General features: G+C 40.1%; 1 protein-coding gene and 1 non-coding gene across 2 annotated transcripts in view; one reads left to right on the top strand and one right to left on the bottom strand.

Annotated features, from left to right (window-relative positions):
- TAFA1 (TAFA chemokine like family member 1) overlaps window positions 1–19,920 on the top strand; it is a 542,679-nt gene that overhangs the window by 428,766 nt on the left and 93,993 nt on the right. The gene's annotated exons all lie outside the window — the stretch shown is intronic.
- LOC114806756 lies at window positions 17,099–17,236 on the bottom strand. Its single transcript, XR_003754818.1, has one exon. It is a non-coding gene; the product is annotated as a small nucleolar RNA SNORA7 (small nucleolar RNA).

The following is a 19,920-nucleotide window of genomic DNA, read 5'->3' as shown; positions in this document are numbered from 1 at the left end:
CAAAAGTGTAAAAGGGACGGCCTCAGCTGAATGTCTCTCACTCCCCACACTTCTCCACTACCTGATGGCTGTCTCATGCAAGCGGTACAGAACCCATCAGTGGATTGGCAAGTGGCTTGAAAACCAGATGTCTGAAATGCCAGCTTTAAAGTGTTTCAGCTAAGTCAGAGGAACCATTTGATAGATTGATATTAGTTCCAAGTGTAGAAGCTCTCAAACTGGGGTAAATGTTTCCTCCCCCATATAAAATGGCCAATGAATCTGATTCTGCAATGTTTTCCAGACTCCATAGAGTAACAGAATGTGTAAGAACAGCTTCAAAGACACAGACATGGACTATAAGCCTAGACTATGATCATCACATCTTATAATTCAGTGTTATTTACAATTAAATGTGAAAAAAATGAATGGGACTGTACCACTTTTATTTATGGCAAAGGGAGACATAATGCTAGCAGCATGCCTTTTTTTCAAAAAACTCAAGAGTATCTTTTTATAACTGCAAAAAGGCACTCAAGGTCTTAAATTAGGGGGCAGTAATTTATAGCTAGTTATGAAAGAGATAACATTCTGCCCTTGGACTCATGCCTAAGAATGCACAATAGTCAGTGTGAGTTATTATACTTTAATTCACATCCTGTCGTGCTTTATTGCTTAATTATTTTGTTACCAATAATAAGAAACCAAAACACCCCATGATAATATCTTTACTGGAGGTTAACTAAAAATAAAATGCACAGTTTTTCCATAATCTTCTCTTACTCTTTAGGGAACCAAAAAACAGAAGCAAATAGAGTTGCAGAAACAAGGGCAGGGTAATAATTCTGACTTGAAAATTGCAACTAGGAAATAGATCAAAAGCCAGTTTGTTTCAGAAATTCAGGTCTAAGTTGGTATGAGAAATGTGCTAAATTATTTATCCAAGGTGCCCAAAATGGCAATAAAATGTATTTTCAATGATAATGATTTTAAATACAGAGAAATTAAACAGAAGATAATGTTGTTATTCCCAGAGCAAGTCTATTGTCCTTTTTAAATTCAGCATTGTAAAGAAATTGTAGTTTTTATGGAAATAGAAAGTTGGTTTTTGAAAGTCCCAATACTGAAAAGTTGATTTTACCAAAGTAAGTGACATTTCAAAACTCAAAGGATAAAAAGACTAGGTAATACAATAATTCTTTTTAATTTTACCTTTTCCGTTAATTAGCCTATCTCCCATGATTTGCTTATGAGGGAGGGAGTAGCTTCGTTCACCAGATATTTTATTTTCACCCTCTGTGTGTCTTAAAAGTGGGATAATTAAAACATGACTGTTAATTAGATTACTCCCATATGGCTTCTCAGAAGTTTGTCTTCCTTGTCTATCAGATCATAATATTTTCACCTATGGGAACCACTCAGATTATTTTTACTCTGTGAATACCTGTCCCTAATAGTACCAAATTGCAAGTGGGCAGAATAAATCCTTTAGGATGTACTCCAGAAGCTTTCAATTACCACATGAAGGATTTGCATCTGATGGAGAGTCCCTCTGGTCCAGCATTCACAGGATAGTGACTGCACTGCCAACATTCTTAGCCAATAGGAAAGTAGACAATAAGGTGGGTATGGCAGTTGCCCAGGCTCTGTAAAATGTGTGTTTGGACCATTGTCCTTAGCTTCAAGGATTTTTTTTTAAAAAAGAAAGTACTCTGGTGCCAGTTTTCTTAGAAACCAAAGGATTTTTGTGGAGGCTCAATACAGATGTATCTTTGGATGGCACCTCTGTTTTCCAGTTGAGAAGGATATATTTTTTGTCTGTATATTCATTTGTCTTCAGAATACCTACCACTTCCTTGTCCTATTCTGCTTTCCCACTTGAGCCAAACTCCCTTTATAGGTCTTTGCTTAAGGGAGGATCTCAAGGCTTGTCCTGATAGCATAATTTCCAATTTTCCAAGAGTAGAACCAATTCAATTACAGTTCTGAAATCATTTTAAGATGTTCAGGTGAATAAAAAAGGCCCAAAAAAGCAGAACATTTTAAAAAAAATTTTGAATTGTAAATGCTTAAAGGGACTGTTGTTATGATCTATTTTCATCCAGTCATTTGTCATCTATATTCCCCAAACAATGAAACCTCTAAAGATAATTAATTATGTCTTTAGGGCTGCCAATGCAGAAAGGTATGAATCTCTTTTAGCTTGAAACACAAAAGTTATACTTCTAAACAGGTTTTAACTTGATTAACAGAATGACTGTTAAAATGTATCCACTTCACCAGTGTAGGTTTCTTCCTGTTTGGTGCTGAGTAGAAATTGTCAGCCAGTGCCAGTATTATTGAAATTGGCCATTTGAGGCCATCCATGCTTAGATAATATGCAAATTTCCTTTTCAACTCAAATTAATCCTCTGCCCTATTTGTAAATCTATCAAAGGGGAAGATTTAGCCCTGGACTAATATTAGAAAATGAAGTGCTGTGGTTAAGAACGTAAAATACTTGAGTGAACTATATTGGCAGTCATCAATCAATGGTATCTACTGAGAACTTGCCATGTGCAGAGCAAGGTACTAAGCACTTGGGAGAGCTGGTGGACAAATTATCTGTTCACAGGGAGCTTACAGAGGGCATGCATATCCCTTTCAAAAACTGTTATGTTGTTTCTGATGACAGACTCTCTTCTTCATGCTTTGCATTCTCCAAAAGGATGAAGACCTTTTCCTCTCCAGATATTCCAATACAGGTGTTAAAATGCTAGTAAGAAGCTCTGCTTCAAGTTTAGATCACTCAATTTCCTTAATGATGCTCTAAGGCATTAATGGAATGTTTTGGGGGGAGAAATGGGGTTTAAATGTATACCCTGGCAGATTGTAATCTGAAAAATTTACTCACTGTATCACTTGGAGATTTACAAAATGTTTCCTGAAGTCATTTATACTGAAAGGAAACAGAATGGAATGATTGGAATGTTGTATTGAAATCATGGTTTATTTCGGGCTACATGAAAACTGGGCTTACTGAAAATTTTGTTATATTCTGTTGTTCTAGGGACCCAACAAGCAAATAATTCACTAACTCTCAAACCATAACAGGTATCAAGTGAATTACTTTGCCTTGGTCATGTAGCTTATAGAGAAAATCCTAAAGTTGTACAGGTGCTTGCTGAAACACCCCTTCCCAAAGCAGAAGTTTTTTTTAAATCTCCTATTATTCAAATGTATTGTTTCATACTCTTTTCAGCCCCTAGGCCAGACAATTAAGCTTGCAATCCATGGGCCATATGAGGCTGCTATGAGATTATGTCTGGCCTGTAGGAGAGCTGGCAGTAGCAGAGAAACAGGAGGGGAAAAAAACGCCCCGCAGAGGCACCTCTATTTTCTACCTATGCTGGCAGCCAGGTTTCTTCTTCCTGGTATAGTACAAAAGGACTGCTGCTACTGCTGCCTCCTAGAGTTCCAGAACTCTGGGGTCACTCTACATGCAGTTATACCACACCAGATATCTGGGAGAGTAGCAGCCTCTTCAATCTTGAGCCAGGAACAAAAGCTGGCCTACCTGCAGAGGCAATTGTCTCTCTTGCTACTGCTTCTGCTGCTATTCAAGGAGATGGTGTATGACCTTTGGGAAGATCACAGGTCCGGGAGTCGGACATGGGTTTTAATCCCAGCTCTGCCCCTTATCCGCTGCATGTGTGACCTTGGGCAAGTCACTTAACTTTTCTGGGCCTCAGCTTCCTTATCTGTAAAATGGGCAGTCTGTACTTTTTTTCCTTCCTACTTAGGCTGTGAGCACCAGTTATTTCTATCTATCCCAGTTCTTATTTGGTACAGTGGTTGGTGCATTAGTAAGCATTCAACAGATCAAGCATGTGTTGTGGGAGATGAATATGCATATAAGAAAGGGTCTATGTGAGAATTATTTCTCTGTCCCTTCTGTCATAGTTCTTTGCCTTCATCTTTAATCTCTTTTGTCTTCATTTCTTTCAGTCTTGCCTTCAAACTTTGTCTTGCTGCACTCTCTGTCTCTCAATTTTCTCTTTGTCTACATTCTGAGTCTCTTTTCCTCTCTCTTTCCTACCTTTTCCTCTCTCCTGATCTTGAACCACTTTCCCCAACCCCAAGGAATGTAGGAAATGCAATAAGGATATTTTTAGCTAGTAACCAATTTAATATCTTTTTGGTTTGATTCATAATTTTGTATTAGATTGCTAATATGCTTTCAAATAATTCATTAGTAACTTGCAGCTTTTTAAAGTTGTGACCCACCATATACAAATGTATAAGTGCAGCTCACCCACAGGAATGAGTTTCACATGGTTATCCTAAACCTTCATCCATTACATAAGAAACCTCTCAGCATGAGAGAGAGGTGGATATTAGCATGCCATTTAAACATATTGCTTCCTACCTGTATTTTGTAATGAAACAGAGTGGTTGTGGCTTCTCAAAGGGAGTTAATAAATGATGATAAAAATTAAATGACTTCTTTGATGTATAAAAATCAAGCTTAACATTAGCTCTGGCTACAGCATTTCTCGATCCCAAACTACCCTGTGTGCTTGTATCTCAGTGAAGCAACTATTTCCTTATTCAGTTTGCATCTAACTTCTGAAATAACCAAGTGATGTGATTACATGTTATTCTTTCAGCAGGTATAACAGAATATTTTCCTGGGCTATAGCTTCTGCGTAATATATGCTACAGTGTGTACTGATAATTTGCTTACATCAAATCTTTGTGGTCATTTGGTATATGAGAATTTAGCAAATGTTTTGCTACACAAAGTACTGAATTCTATATTCAAATCTACCTAACACTGTTTGCAACAACCAAGCCACTGTTCTTTTAATCTCAAACTTGTTAGACATTTCTTCTTTTACTGAACCAGTGTACTTTCAATCAATTCTTATTTATTCTGAAAGGGGGAAAAATGTTATATTAAATCTAAGGAGTCAGCTCCTCATCCCTCTAGCTGTGCTCCGGCCTAAAAAAGAAGAGATTTCAGGGTTCCCTATTATTAATGTGCTGTCTATATGAATAATGAGCAAGTGTGGTGAATTATTTCACACTCCTGAAAAAATCTATAGCTATGTCCTTCTGCTGTACCACTTGAAAGTGCTTGGGATATTTGTATTTTTCAATTTAGATGACTTCAGGGTACCAGAACAAATGTGGGGCTGCTCCCCTATTGAGACCTATTTGCAAGCTCATAAAATGTAGAGAAAACTAAATAAGCTCACTAGTAGAAGGTCAAGCAAAATGCATTTCAACAATTCTCTAGTTTGTTGAGTGTTTTCATTAATCTATCATTGAAATTTTTCCCAGGACTGAATACCAAGAAGGCCTGATCATTAGGAGTAAGCTAGCCAAACTGTTTGAACAGTTTAAACAGCTACCGGTTCAAAGAGAGGGCCAAGGCCCTTCTTCATTTCAGAGTATTTTTTCCATTATTAAATTTGAAGATCAAATATTTGGATGTCATAACCATCTTGATATAAAGTACCCTGGGTCCAACATAACATGCAGCTCAGGATGCTTAGAATAAGACCGCTGTGAGGCAAATTACTCAGGGATCTAAACCATCCTGCATCAAAGTAATAGATACATCATAAGTACCTCACATCTCCTCATGGCCCAAACAGAAGGAAGGGTTTCAAAAACCTGCATCTTCCCACATGCCAATAGCGCCTGAGATATGCAACATCAGTAATGGATGTCAGCTGTCAACACTGAAGCAATCCAGGGATACATTGGCCCCACCAACCAAGAATTCTGTTCATCACTCAAGAAGCTCTATAGCCCTCTTCCTCCTAACACAGAAACACCGAAGAGAACAGAAGGAGCAACTTTCAGCACAAAGAGGGAATCTTGTCTAAACAGTGGAAATCTCCTTAACACATCTTCTACCTTCAAGACTAAGGTCCTTCAAAGCACAGATGATCCAGCAAAATGAGAACACATAGCCTTTCCTCCATCTTTGTAGAAACACTACCACAGGCAAAGCTCCCTGGATATGATGGAATCCTTGCAGAAATCCCCAGAAAATGGGGAAACCTAATATTTAGATGCCCATGTAGTTTACTAGTCAATTTGGTTAATACTGAAAAAATGCCATAGGGTGTTAATGATGCCACCAGAATCACTATCTTCAAGTAAAAGTTGCAAGAGCTGAATGTGAAAATGGCTGAAGTGTCCATCAACTCTCCTTTGCTGCTAGATTCTAGCTAGAATCCTTTTGGCCAGCCTACTGAAGAAATCACAGTGCTCACTGTGAACTGCAGTGCAGCTTACTTCTTTTGACCTTTAAACATTTTTGATGATATCATAAAATCATAAGACACCATGAACAGATCTGGGCTTTGGTAAATTCAGTTGTGATCAGGCTATTCTGTCACCATTCTGGAGGAAATGATGAGGAACCTGGAAGCTGGTATCAGAATACACATCTGATCCACTAGGAAGCTGTTTCTAGTCAACAGGCTACAAGCATTCAGGGAAACTTTTGAGATGATAACCCAGGAACTGCTGAATGCCAATGACTATGTTCTTGGTATGTATACAGTGAAGACATGCAGAAGGTTATGAATTGCTTCAGAGTCCACATAGTGCCATAGATTGGCAGTAAACCTGAAGAAGAGCCAAGGTATATATCTACAGTGCCCTTCAGACACAGAACTTAATGCTATCTCTGATTTTATGCTATTTAGGCAGTGAACTAGCTGGAAATGTTCAAAGATGTGGAAAACAGAATTAAGGCCACTATGGATTATGGGATGTAGACCTTTGACCACAGGGCATCTGATGTCATTCCAAAATGAAGGCTAGCAGAGTTATAGTGGTGTTTAGCCCATTTATGGGTACGAGTCTTCAGCTTACCACAGAAGGAAAAACTGGCTTTTCAAGCAGTTTCAACTGGGTGTCTAATGAACAATACTCATCATCAGGCAAGATTACTTACAGTGAAGTCCTGGAATGCAATTGGCTCACCTACACTGGGGCTGTGCTCGCCGCAGCATAGCACCACTGGGTGGGACACCTGAGAAGAAGAGACGATAGCAGGATGCTCCAAAAGCTGCTTCATGATTAACTAAAAAGGGAAGGGTTTGTGCAAAAGGAAGGGAAGTACAGATACTTCTATTACTGTGAAACACAATCTCAATGTGTCATAGCTTTGGACTCCTGGGAGACATCTGTGGCAGACATACCAGCCTTGCGGGCAGCAATCACGAGAGGGATTGCACTCCTTCAGGCTGTGGGAAGATGGGGATGCCAGGAGGCGTTTTTGAAAACGACAGGCTCTGCACGTGGCAAACAACATGGCAGCAAGGTACTTTCTTTACATGCTCACAATGTGGAATGGATTGTTGGTCACGCATGTTTTTATCAGCCCCACCTGCACACATGGTCAAAATCTCACCATCAGTAGCATCATCTACAAAAACGAAGGCCAGATAGGTATCAATGGTCCCCTGCCCACTTTAACCCCCTAATCCTGGTCTGTTGCCCTCCCCTCCATACTGCCAATGACATACCGCTGTCTAAAGAGAAGGAAATCCTATGTGGTCCCAGACATTGCACAAATGGTGCAGGGGGACACAAGTGGGGGCATCAGCTGGATATCACACTCGGTGCCTCTAGGCACTCCACAATGCCCCACTAGTATGACATACTTTTCTCAAGCTTTCGTTTTGGGCTCCTGGACCCTGACATGTCCCAGGCTGGCATATGTGGTTAGCATCTTGCAGTCAGCACTGTCATCTTCAAAAATAAAGGCCATCCAAGATATGTATCAATGGTCCCCTGCTCAATTTGACCTGATGTTGGGCTGTTGTCCTCTGCTTTCTAGCCCCTGCCTCCATATCATCAGTGTCCACTGTCCAAAGAGAGGGGATGCTATGTGGATCCAAGTCATTTTCCCAAGTGGTGCAGGGGGGACTCAGGTGTGAGCATCAGGTGGCTATCACCCTCAGTGTCCATAGGTACTCCACAGTGTGCCACTGGTATGACAGGCCCTCCCCCTTTCTCCCACAGGCATTCCTTTAAAATTATTGGACTTTGATCTGTCCAGGCTTTTTAGTAGGTGTTACTAAGGGCCTGAGTAACTCCTGGATGGGCAGGTGGGCGTGCTGATATAATGGTTCTGGGTGCAGAGGAGAGAATACTGGTACTCTGGGTAGAACTAGTCCCTTTGCTTCCAACATGATCATTTTGTCATCATAGAGCGTTGGCTTAGCACTAAATATTGGATTTGATCCTGGAAAGCTGATTGCCTAGGAAGGTGAAACTAGCCCCCGAAGCCTAATATATTACTTAATCAGTGAACCAGTAAAAGGGCTGGTAACAGAAGCATAACAAGAATTCCCTAGATTTTGAGTGAGGACAATATAAGAGTTTTCTAGCTAGGGAGTCCCTTGCTAATATGTTCAGGCTGCTTCTCCACTTTATACCTAGTAGTTTAAGGCTCCTTCCTTCCTTCTGCCCAACTTCTGGTCTCTCTGGGAAGGTTAGAGAATTCTCTATCATGGTTACAAGTATCTCTCATAACAGCAGCAACATTTATTAAGATCCTACTGGGTATAGAGCATTGCATTGGGCATTTGGGAACCAAAGTAAATGACCTGAGCCCTGTCCTACAGGAGTGTAAATGCCACAGGAAGAGACAAGTGATATATATTACCAGATCTACAATAGGTAAAATAATTCAGAGCAGATATACAATTATGTCTAGCCTTTATACTTTCTGTATTATAGAGACATGGGCACTTGCTAAAAATATTTGTGAAGTCATCTAGTTGATGAAAATATGGATAGAGAAGCAGCATGGCTTAGTGAAAAGAGCACAGGGCTGGGGGTCAGAGGACCTGAGTTCTAATTTCGGCTCCGCCTTGTGTCTGCTGTGACCTTGGGTAAGTCACTTCCCTTCTCTGTGCATCAGTTACCTTAACTGTAAAATGGGGATTCAACCCTACTCCCTCCTATCTAGACTGTAAGCCTCATGTGGGACAGGGACTGTGTCCAACCTGAGTAACTGTATCTACCCCAGGGCTTAGAACAGTGCTTGGCACCTAGTAAGCACTTAAATACCATCAATCAATCAATATCCTTAGATTTTGGGAGAGTAACAAAATTACCTAAACTAAATTTATATCACAAAGATGATATAGACCTAAAAGGTTACAGAGTTAAAAATTCAAAGAAATATCAGCAACAAATGTTGGTTCCATTTATCTCCTTCCTCACAAACTGACCACATTAAACTTGGGCATAAACCCAGAAAGAAACCAATAGCGACAAGAGTTTCACCATTTAGACTCTAGCAATTTCTCAGATTTTAACACTTATTCAGGAATATTTCAAAAACAGTCTAGGAAACCAAGCCAAATTACCTTTTTAACACAGAATGCAATATGTGGTGCACTGTTCTCATTTTCCATCTCTCACCTGAACACCTCATTCACTCTTGTTGCTACATATATTTTGACATATTTTAAGAAAAATTTTAAACATGATTTTACATAAGCTCTCCAGTAAATTCTCCCCTCTGTACCTTAAATTTGATATCACTTCTTAGAATAAGGTAGAATGTGTGATAAGGAGAAAATTCCTTCTTACAATACATTTAGGTAATGTTTATGACAGCTTTATAGAGAGCATTTTAATTTGATTATAATTTATCTCCATCTTTGTCCTTTATTTGTCAATTTGCATTGTACTTTCCTATGCAGAAAAATGGGCAACCCTTTCAAAACCAGCAACAAAAGTGTCAACTAATCCATTCATGAAAATAGGAGGAATCTACATAAATCCCAGTACGTTTTCAGGAGTTCAGAGAATTCCAGATTATGAAAATGGGAATGATTCTTCACTGAAGGGAATGACATTTCTTTTTACATATGTAAAGATGACAAGATGAGAACTTGAGTTTAAACTTGTCTCAGAAATTCAAGAAATCATCCATACAGCATGGAAAGAAGTGGCTAAAATACATCATAGAAAAATAGGAAATACACCAGAGGAAAATAGAAAATCTTGGGGTTTCAGGAGGGGCAGCATCCAGGTAGATATTTTTGGAGGGTTTAAAGTGAGTGAGAAGAGTGTGGGGAAGAAGTAAGCTCCTTGTGGGCAGGGAATGTGTCTACTATGTCTGTATTGCACTCTCCCAAGTATTTAGTACAGTGGTCTGCACACAGTGAATACTCAAATATCATTGATTGAAGATGGTTTTGAAGGCTGAAAGGAGCTCAGAAATGTATACCTCTGGGACTAATCATATTGGCTCCAGGGATAGAGGTTCCTGGACTCTGCCTAGAGAAGCAGTGTAGCTCAGTGGAAACAGTCCAGGCTTGGGAATCAGAGGATGTGGGTTCTAATCCCAGCTCGCCACCTGTCAGCTGAGTGACCTTGGGCAAGTCACTTCACTTCTTTGTGCCTCAGTTACCTCATCTAGAAAATGGGGGTTAAGACTGTGAGCCCCTAGTGGGACATCCCGATTTCCTTGTATCTACCTCAGCGCTTAGAACAGTGCTCAGCACATAGTAAGTACTTAACAAATCCCATCATTATTATTATTATTACCAGGGCTGAGTCCTAATAAGACCTGACAGAAATTAACGCCTATTTCCCTCTCACCCTACCCAGCCAACATTGTTTCCAAACTGACTAGAAGTTTCCTTTCTTCTTCTTGGTACCCAGAGACAGATACAAATTTGTAGTCAAAAAGCTGTGGTAAAAGCCATAGGCTCACATAAAGTGAACTCAACTCCAAGCTATTTTTAACCTATTGAATTTGTTGACTCAAATAACCTCCTAGAGAAAGGGGTTAGAAAAACAAGAAAACACTTATTAGTCACATAAAATTATTCTTGTCTTACAAAGAAGAAAGCTATTTTGGGGGATGCTGATGAAAAAAAAAATCAGTAAGCTTCAAACCGAAAACTCTACTTTCCCCAAAAATATTCAGCAGAAGCCTGAAAGATTTTTAGGGAAAGTACCTAGAGTTTATAGAGACATAAAGAGATGGTTTAAAGAGCTATAAAGTGAGTAAAAGAATACTTTGGTGTGTGAACTATTAAACTATTGAAAATCATATAAGAAAGCAAGATTACATTCAAACGGAAAATATTCAGAAGATGCCATTCATAATAATAATTGTGGCATTTGTTAAATGCTTACTATGTGCCAACACTGTACTAAGGATTGGGATAGATACAAGATAATCAGATCCCACATGGGGCTCACAATCTAAATAGGAGGGAGAATGGGTATTGAATCCCCATTTTGCAGAGGAGGGAAATGGTGAAGAAAGAAGTTAAGTGACTTGTCCAAGGTCACACAGTCAGGGCTGAGCTGGGATTAGAACCCAGCTCCTCTGCCTCCCCTGCCCATGCTCTTTCCATTCATCACCCAGTTTCTCTGGCCTCTATCGACCAGTTAGAAAGGGAATGTGGGAATCAGCTATAGTGGGCTGTTTTCAAGTCAGCTTAGCCCAGATTCCACATTAAAGGCCATTGCCACAGAAATAGAATGGATACTCTGAGTGTATTCTTTAACCTAACTCTCCCAGAAACTCTTAAACTGAAGATAAAATAATCTTTACCATGTGCTATTCTGACCTACTAAATTTTATAAGTTATTATCATTCAGTGGTATTTATTGAGTGCTTACTATGTGCCAAGCACTGTACTAATGAATAAACCTTCTGCTCACAAGTCTTCTAACTACACTATCTTCATATAGAAAAGACATCCGTGGATGAGGTGACCATTCCAACAAAGACTTCCAATAGATTCCTGGCTTCAGGAAGCAATCAGGTGTCTTCAGATGTCTGTAGGAGTTGCTAGGTTAGTGCAGTTCCTAAACTATCCATCTTAAATCGTCTATTGATCCCCAAAAGACATTTGGAAGTAGGAAGGAAAGTGTTTTTTTTCCCACCAAACACTGCCAATATGTCTCAACCTGATTAAGATGAATCACCAGCTGGAACATAGAGCATGGTTTCTATGCCCATTGAGCCCCTGGCTACATTCCTGTGACTTCAATTAAAGAGTTAACCTATGCTAAATGTAACTGAGAGTGGTGTTACATATGAAATAACAGTGATATGAAATGCCTAATTAAAGTAAAGTCAAGAGTATTTAGGCACTATTTAAATTACAATGGGAAATCTAAGGCATGGACAAAGCCTATTGTTTTTTATAGTATTTGTTTAGCGCTTACTATGTGCCAGGTACTATACTCTGCACTAGGGTAGGTACAAATTAATCAGATTGGACACAGTCCCTGACCCACATAGGGCTCACAATCTTAATCCCCATTTTACAGATGAGGTAACTGAGGAACAGAGAAGTGAAGTGACTTGCCCAAGGTCACACAGCAGACAAACTGTGGAGTTGGGAATTAGAACCTAGGTCCTTCTGACTTCCAGGCCTATTATCTACCGTCAATCAATCAATAGTATTTATTGAGTGCTTACTGTGTGCAGAGCACTTTCCTTAGCTCTTGGGAAAGTACAATATAATGCTATAACAGACACATTCCCTGCCTACAATGAGATTAGAGTCTAGAGAGGGAGAGACAGACATTAAAATAAATAAATATGTACATAAGTGCTGTAGGGCTGGGAATTGGGCTGAATAAAGGAAGCAAGTCACAGTGATGCAGAATGGAATGGAAGAAAAGGAAAAGAGGGCTTATTTGGGAGATGTGCCTTCAGTAAGGCTTTGAAGGGGTGGAGGGTAATTGTTGGATATGAAGAGGGAGGGTGTTCCAGGCTAGAGGCAGGATGTGGATGAGAAGTTGATGGAGAGATAGACAATATTGAGGTACAGTGAATAGGTTGGCATTAGAAGAGTGAAGTGTGTGGGCTGGGTTGTAGTAGGAGAATAGTTATGAGAGATAGGAGGGGGCAAGGTGACTGTGTGCTTTAGAGCTGTTGGTAAGGAGTTTCTGTTTAAGCTGGAGGTAAAAGTAGGGTAGATACAAGCTACTCAGGTTGGACACAGTCCCTGTCCTACATAGGGCTTACAGTCTTAATCCCCATTTTACAAGTGAGGTAACTGAGGCAAAGAAAAGTGAAGTGACTCACCTAACGTCACACAGCAGACGTGGCGGAGCCAGGATTGGAACCCAGGTCCCACTGACTCCCAGGTCTATGCTCTATCCATTAGGCCATGACACTGCTTCCATTACCAAGTCTGGAGAAGGGTAATGCACAAGACAGCGGCCTCAGAGCCCACGCTTGGCATGCTTCAATACATCTTCAGTGTTATTGGGCTTTTTTTTTTATGAACGCTAGAAACTGGAATATGATCAGGGTTGGAAATGAAGAGCATATGACTAAACAGTTCTGGAATCTCTCAACCTCACCACAGTGCAAAAGATTTAATAGACCAGATTATGAAAACCCAAAACCTAGCCAAATGGATAAGAACTTTGGAAAACACATTTTGTATTTAAGGTTCCAAAGGTCCCAAGAGGAGCTCGCAATGTAAATAAGAGGGTGAACAGATATTGACTCCCCATTTTACAGATGAGGAAACTGAGGCTCAAAGAAGTTAAGTGATTTCCCCAGGGTCACTCAGCGGCAGATGAAATGACTAGGAATGGCAGCATGGCCTAATGAAAAAGGCATAGGACTGGGAACCAGGAGACCTGGTTTCTGTCCCAGATCTGCCATTTGCCAGCTGTGAGATCTTGGGCAAATCACTTAACTTCTCTGTGCCTTAGTTTCCTCATCTGTAAAAGGGAGGTAAAATACATGTTCACCCTACCTCTTCAAAAGGGAGCCCTGTGTTGGGCAGGGACTGTGTATGGTTCATTCATTCATTCAATCATATTTATTGAGCCCTTACTGTGTGTAGAACACTGTACTAAGCACTTGGAATGTACAATTCAGCAACAGATAGAGACAATCCCTGCCCAACAACAGGCTCACAGTCTAAAAGGGGGAGACAGACAACAAAACAAAACAAGTAGTCAGGCATCAATACCATCAAGATAAATAGAATCATAGATATATACACATCATTAACAAAATAAAATAGGGTAATAAATAATATATACAAATATGCACAAGTGCTGTGGGAGGGGAAGGGGGAAGAGCAGAGGGAGGGAGAAGGGGGAATGGGGAGGGGAGGAGGAGGAGCAGAGGGAAAGGGAGGGCTCACTCTGGGAAGGCCTCCTGGAGGAGGTGAGATCTCAGTAGGGCTTTGAAGAGGGGAAGAGAGTTTGGTGGATGTGAGGAGGGAGGGCATTCCAGGTCAGTGGTAGGACATGGGCCAGGGGTCGATGGCGGGACAGGCGTGAACAAGGGACTGTGAGGACATTAGTGGCAGAAGAGTGGAGTGTATGGGGTAGGCTGTAGAAAGAGAGAAGGGAGGTGAGGTCGGAGGCGGCTAGGTGATGGAGAGCTTTGAAGCCAAGAGTGAGGAGTTTTTGTTCTAATGATCTAATGATCTTATATCTACCTCAGCACTTAGCATAGTACTTTGAACATTTATTTGCTTAATAAATGCCATCTCCATTGTCTTGTTATTTCAAATGGCCTCAGTTAAACACATTCCTCAAACTGGCCTAGTCCTGTCTAAAAATGCAGGGTTAGTACAATTCCTAGTCTGTTCACGTTTTGATTCCTTCTAAATTCTTTAAACACCCTCCAACCACTCAGTCAATGGTATTTATTAAGCACTTACTCTTTGCAGAGACTTGTACTAAGCCCTTAGGAGAATGCAATTCAACAGAGTTGGTAGACATGCTCCTGGCCCACACGGAGCTTACAGTCTAGAGGGGAAGATCGACATTCTCACTAAAACATGTCCCATTCTTTCTGTTCCAGGCAAACAAATTTTCTTTCCATTCTTTAAGTTTAATTATTCTTATTCTTCCTCAGTCTTTTACTACAATTCTAGGTCTGGAAGAGCCTGGACCTTTTTCTTCTATTGGGACATTTCCCTTCCCATCATTTAAAGTTTCAGTGGGATGTTTCCATTCCTACTACTCACAATTTAGTTCTTAACTTTAAAGACCTTTACTTACTAACTCAGGCTAGATTTGCCCCCTTGCACTAGAGAAAACTTTCACCCTACCTGTGACAACACCTGAGTGAGGAAAGGGGAGATATGCTGGTCTTTCTAAATGCACATTGAATTTAGATATCAAAATTTATGATTCCTGTCCTCTTTTCCTCCCTAACCCCCACAAGTGATTGAATTTGGGATGCATAAGTGCTTTATTTGTGATCTATTATTCTGAACACTGGACTCAATTAATTACAACAGTCCAATGGTATCTAAGCCTTAGGTGTGTGCTGAAAATCCATTTTATGTGATTGATTTTTCTCAAAAGCCACAATGGCTTTTTAACTTTGAACCACAATGGGTGTCTAACTATAGTCCTATCCATCAAACATCAAATGAAATGGATATGTAATAGTTCCATTAAACCCAAAAGACTATCTATTGTATGGAATGGTGGAAATGGAAGCGTGGATAGTGCATTAAAACAAATATGGAACTCCATTACTGAAATGATAAGAAGGAAATGTACATCTTCATTGGAAAATTGACATCCGGGTTTCTTAAATGTTTTCAAACCCAGTAACAAACTCCCAAAAGGCAAGACACACCTTACCACACCCTCACCATTTGCTCTCAGCTATGATAAAAAATGTGATAACACCTCAACACCTTGAAAATACACAATACAATAACTGGAGTATTTGTTAAGCATTTACAATGTACCAAGAACTGTACTAAGAGCTGAGGTAAATACAAGTTCATCAGGTCCCACGAGAAACTCACATTATAAGTAGGAGGGAGAACAGGTATTGACTCCCCATTTTATAGATTAAGGAACTGAGACCCAGAGAAGTTAGGTAACTTGCCCAAGGTCACTCAGCATGTAAGTGGTAGAGGTGAGAGTAGAACTCAGGTTCTCTGACTCCTAGGCTCATGCTCTTTCCACTAGGCCACTCTGCTTCAATAGCAAATGATGAAAAGCAACATCAGTGTTACAAGTGACAAAGAAAAAGAGAGTGGTCTTACCCATGGCTCCTGAAAGGACTTCCCAAGTGATTAAATTAAAGCAAAAGAGTTTTTAGTTAGATTTACATAACTATTGGGATGATGGAACACTGGAATAGACTAACAAGTGAAGTGGTGAATTATCACAAGGACTGTAAGCTCCTTGTGGGCAGGGATCGTGTCTACCAACTCTGCTGTACTTTCCCAAGAGCTTAGTAAAGTGTCCTGCACACAGTAAGCGCTCAATAAATACCACAGATTGATTGATCGATCCTTGGAAATCTGAAAAAAAATAGCCAACCCATTTCTCCTGAATGGTTCATTCCTTCACCTCTCTGGAGACAGGAGCTAGACCAAATCATTTCTCAAGATCTTTTCCAGATCTAGATTTCTGTGAAGAGCAATGAAATGTAAAAAAAAGTAAAATCCCAAGGCATATTTGGAGGTCACAACAGGAAAAATACAAATAAAAAGCAATGGAATGAAGATGCTTTATTGAATGATATATATGCATAAATGGGATTGGAATTAGGTGTAGATAGCTAGCATTTTACTGTTGTTGGTATTGATTTTAACTCCAGGCCATTAAATAAACTCTGGTGGGCTCTTATGCCCTTTGTATCTGAATTAGGTTGTGAGAATCACTTGGCTTTAAATAAGATTTTGGAAAACTCTTTAGAAAAGTCCCTTTTGGGATAGGGACTGTGTCCAACTTTATTAGCTTGTACCTACCCCAGAGCTTAGTACAGTGTCTAGAACATAGAAAGTGCTTAATAAATACCATAATAAAAGAAAGTACTCTATAACGGAGCTAACTCAGCACTCCCTTGGCTAATCTCCATGCCTTTCTTCCCTACCAGAGTTCTTTCATTTTTTCTTGTCTTATGCCGTCGAGTTGTCTCCGACCCATAGTGATGCCATGGACACATCTCTCCCAGAATGCACCACCTCCACCGGCAATTGTTCCAGTAGTGTATCCATAGAGTTTTCTTGGTAAAAATATGGAAGTGGCTTACCATTGCCTCCTTCCACTCAATAAACTTAAATCTCTGCCCCTGGCTCTCTCCCATGCCACTGCTGCCCAGCACAGGTGAGTTTTGACTTGTAGCAGATTGCCTTCCACTCGCTAGCCACTGCACAAGTTAGGAATGGAATAGGTATGCCTCTGTTTGACTCTCTCTCCTGTAGTCGAGACTGGTAGAGTACTGGAAACTCTCCAGGTGTGACTCTGAAAGGGGAGAATTCTTTTTATGACTGCTGAGGTAGGTCCAGTGGCTCCAGATTCTCAGTGCAGACTGCTGCATCAAAGCAAAAATTACCATCACCTAAAATTGACTTGAACCTTACTTACTAAAGCTACTCAACAAACTGCTCCACTCCCTTCTTCACTTTCTCTTACAGCATGTTCCTGGCCCACATTCACTTTCTGGGCTGCATGACCTAGTTCCACAAAGGACACAGGACTCTGTAGTAATGGGGGAATTTGGGGTATGAAGAAAGTGTTATCCTTTTCCCATTACCCTGGGCATGGGAGAAGTATGTGTTTTGTTCCCACGGAGAGAATTGGGCTCAATGAGTTCATTTAAATATTTCCTTAAAAAGTGTCTCTTAATCGATCTTAACAATTTAACTGTCTTTTAATTGATCAATTGAGAAACAGCACTGTCTAGTAGACAGAGCATGTCCTTGGGAGTCAGAGGACCTGGGTTCTAATTTCGGCTCAACCTCTTGTTTGCTGTGTGACCTTAAACAAGTCACAACTTCTCTGTCCTCAGTTACCTCATCTGTAAAATGGAGATTAAGACTGTGAACTCCATGTGGGACAGGGACGGTGGCCATCCCAATTTGCTTGTATCTAGCCCAGCACTTAGTACAGTGCCAGGCACATAATAAGCACTTAACAAATATCATAAAAAATTGTTTAATGATGCCACAGGAACATATTACTAATATTGAAACATTATGCAGTACTTTAGCTGTCCTGCTATGATTGAACTATGATTGAACAGCTGATCTTCCTACATCTCAGTTGCCTTTATCAAGAAGCACATAGTTTAAAATAGAATAAAGTAGAAAAAGATTCAATAAAGCTGTAAGAACTTGGTTTTGGAATTTGATTAACATGAATGCTGAACAAACAGAGGTCTGTGTAGAAATGTGAGATTAAGTCAGTGGGTTGCCTACAAATTAACAGCAAGTATGATATTAATAATCACTAATGCTTAAAGAGACAGATGCCTTGCTCTTCGGACTACTGAGGGCCTCATTAGAAGCAAAATTAAAGTATTCGTGTTTGAATTTTCTATTTAAATAGATAAAATGGTTATCAACCATGTTTGTTCTAGTAAATGACATGTCCTTTTCCTTTCAATTAGAAAAAAAGATCCATGGATTTGCTCTCTACAGGAGTATTCTCAGGTGGAAGTATATGAAATGATAAAGCTACTTTTGGAGTATGGACATTAGCAGCAGAGTTGGGGAGTTTTAAATGCCTCACACAAGGAGAATGAATCCCCAAATCAGAAGTGTTATGGTTCTTTGCATTAATCCAAAAAGCAGGGAAACACTAAGAAGAAGCATTATGGAGGAGAGAGGGGCTATCCTTCACACTTATCTTTTTCCCTCTTGCCACATTCTTATGCTGAGGAAATAGCCCATAAATTTGGATGAGGAAGAACCTCTTGAAAGTGCAGGTCAAGTGATGAAAGGAGAGAAGCAAGATATTTAGGGTGGAGAGGTGAGGAGCAAAAATTGTGGGAAAGGGAGGTAGTTAGTGCTCTTGAAACAAAGGATGAATGTACTCTAGAAGCACATAGCCAAGAAAAAATGCATCTAACTCTGAACTGCTTCTCAGAGTCACAAAACTCTATTGGTTTGCAATTAGACTAAAGAAAGTCAGGAAGAGGTTACCAACCCACAATTGACAAACCATAACCATGCATCTCCATCAGCAACACAGAATGTTATGCTGACAATGAATTATGCTACCTAGTTAGCACACTGAATAATGCTGTAAGGATAGACAAGGATGTAATCAAGCCATCATATTTATTGAGCACTTACTGTGTGCAGAGCACTGTACTAAGCACTTGGTAGAATACAACATAATTATACAACAGAGTTGGTAGACACATTCCCAGCTCACAATGAGCTTACAGTCTAGAGGGGTAGACAGACATTAATATAAATAAATTCCAGAAATGTACTTAAGTGCTGTGGGGCTGGGGAGCAAATCAGGGAGATGCAGAAAGGAGAGGGAGAAGAGGAAATGCAGGTAGTCAGGGAAGGCCTCTTAGAGGAGATCTGTCAGATATGAAGAGGGAGGGCATTGCAGGCCAGAGGTAGGATGTGAGCAAGAGGTCCAGCAGCGAGATAGATGAGATTGAGGTACAGTGAGTAGGCTGGCATTACAGGAGCGAAGCATGTGGGCTGTGCTGTAGTAGGAGAGCAGTGAGGTCAGGTAGGATGGGGCAAGGTGATAGAGTGCTTTAAAGATAGAAAAGTAAGTCAAGAAGGTTAGTAATTCCTTTGGGAAATTGAGAGTATGGGCCAACACTGAAGCACAATCTCAAAAAAATGTGACATAGCTGTGGATAGCTCTAAGACAGTGAATAGAAGACATAGTTTAGTGCACAGCACTCAAAAATGTGAAAAGTATCTTATTGCACAGGCTTTGGGAGAATTGACACCCCAAGAGGGAGAAATGGAAATAGCACTAGGCAATGTGTATAACAATTAAAATAGGGCAGCAGGGGCGATCTTTACCCAAGGTAAAGTGGAGGAGACTGTCAGTCACATATTGATTTTATCAGCTCAAACACATTCTGATAAAAAAAACCTCATCCGTAGCATCATCTTTGAACCTTTGAACTCAAAGGCTGTTTTGTGTAAAAATATATATTTGTATTTTTATATATTACAT

Source organism: Ornithorhynchus anatinus, chromosome X1 (genome assembly GCF_004115215.2).
Source record: "Ornithorhynchus anatinus isolate Pmale09 chromosome X1, mOrnAna1.pri.v4, whole genome shotgun sequence".
Classification (NCBI taxonomy): Eukaryota; Metazoa; Chordata; class Mammalia; order Monotremata; family Ornithorhynchidae; genus Ornithorhynchus; species Ornithorhynchus anatinus.
Note: the sequence above shows the minus strand (reverse complement) of the source record. Positions and strands in the feature narration are given on the sequence as shown.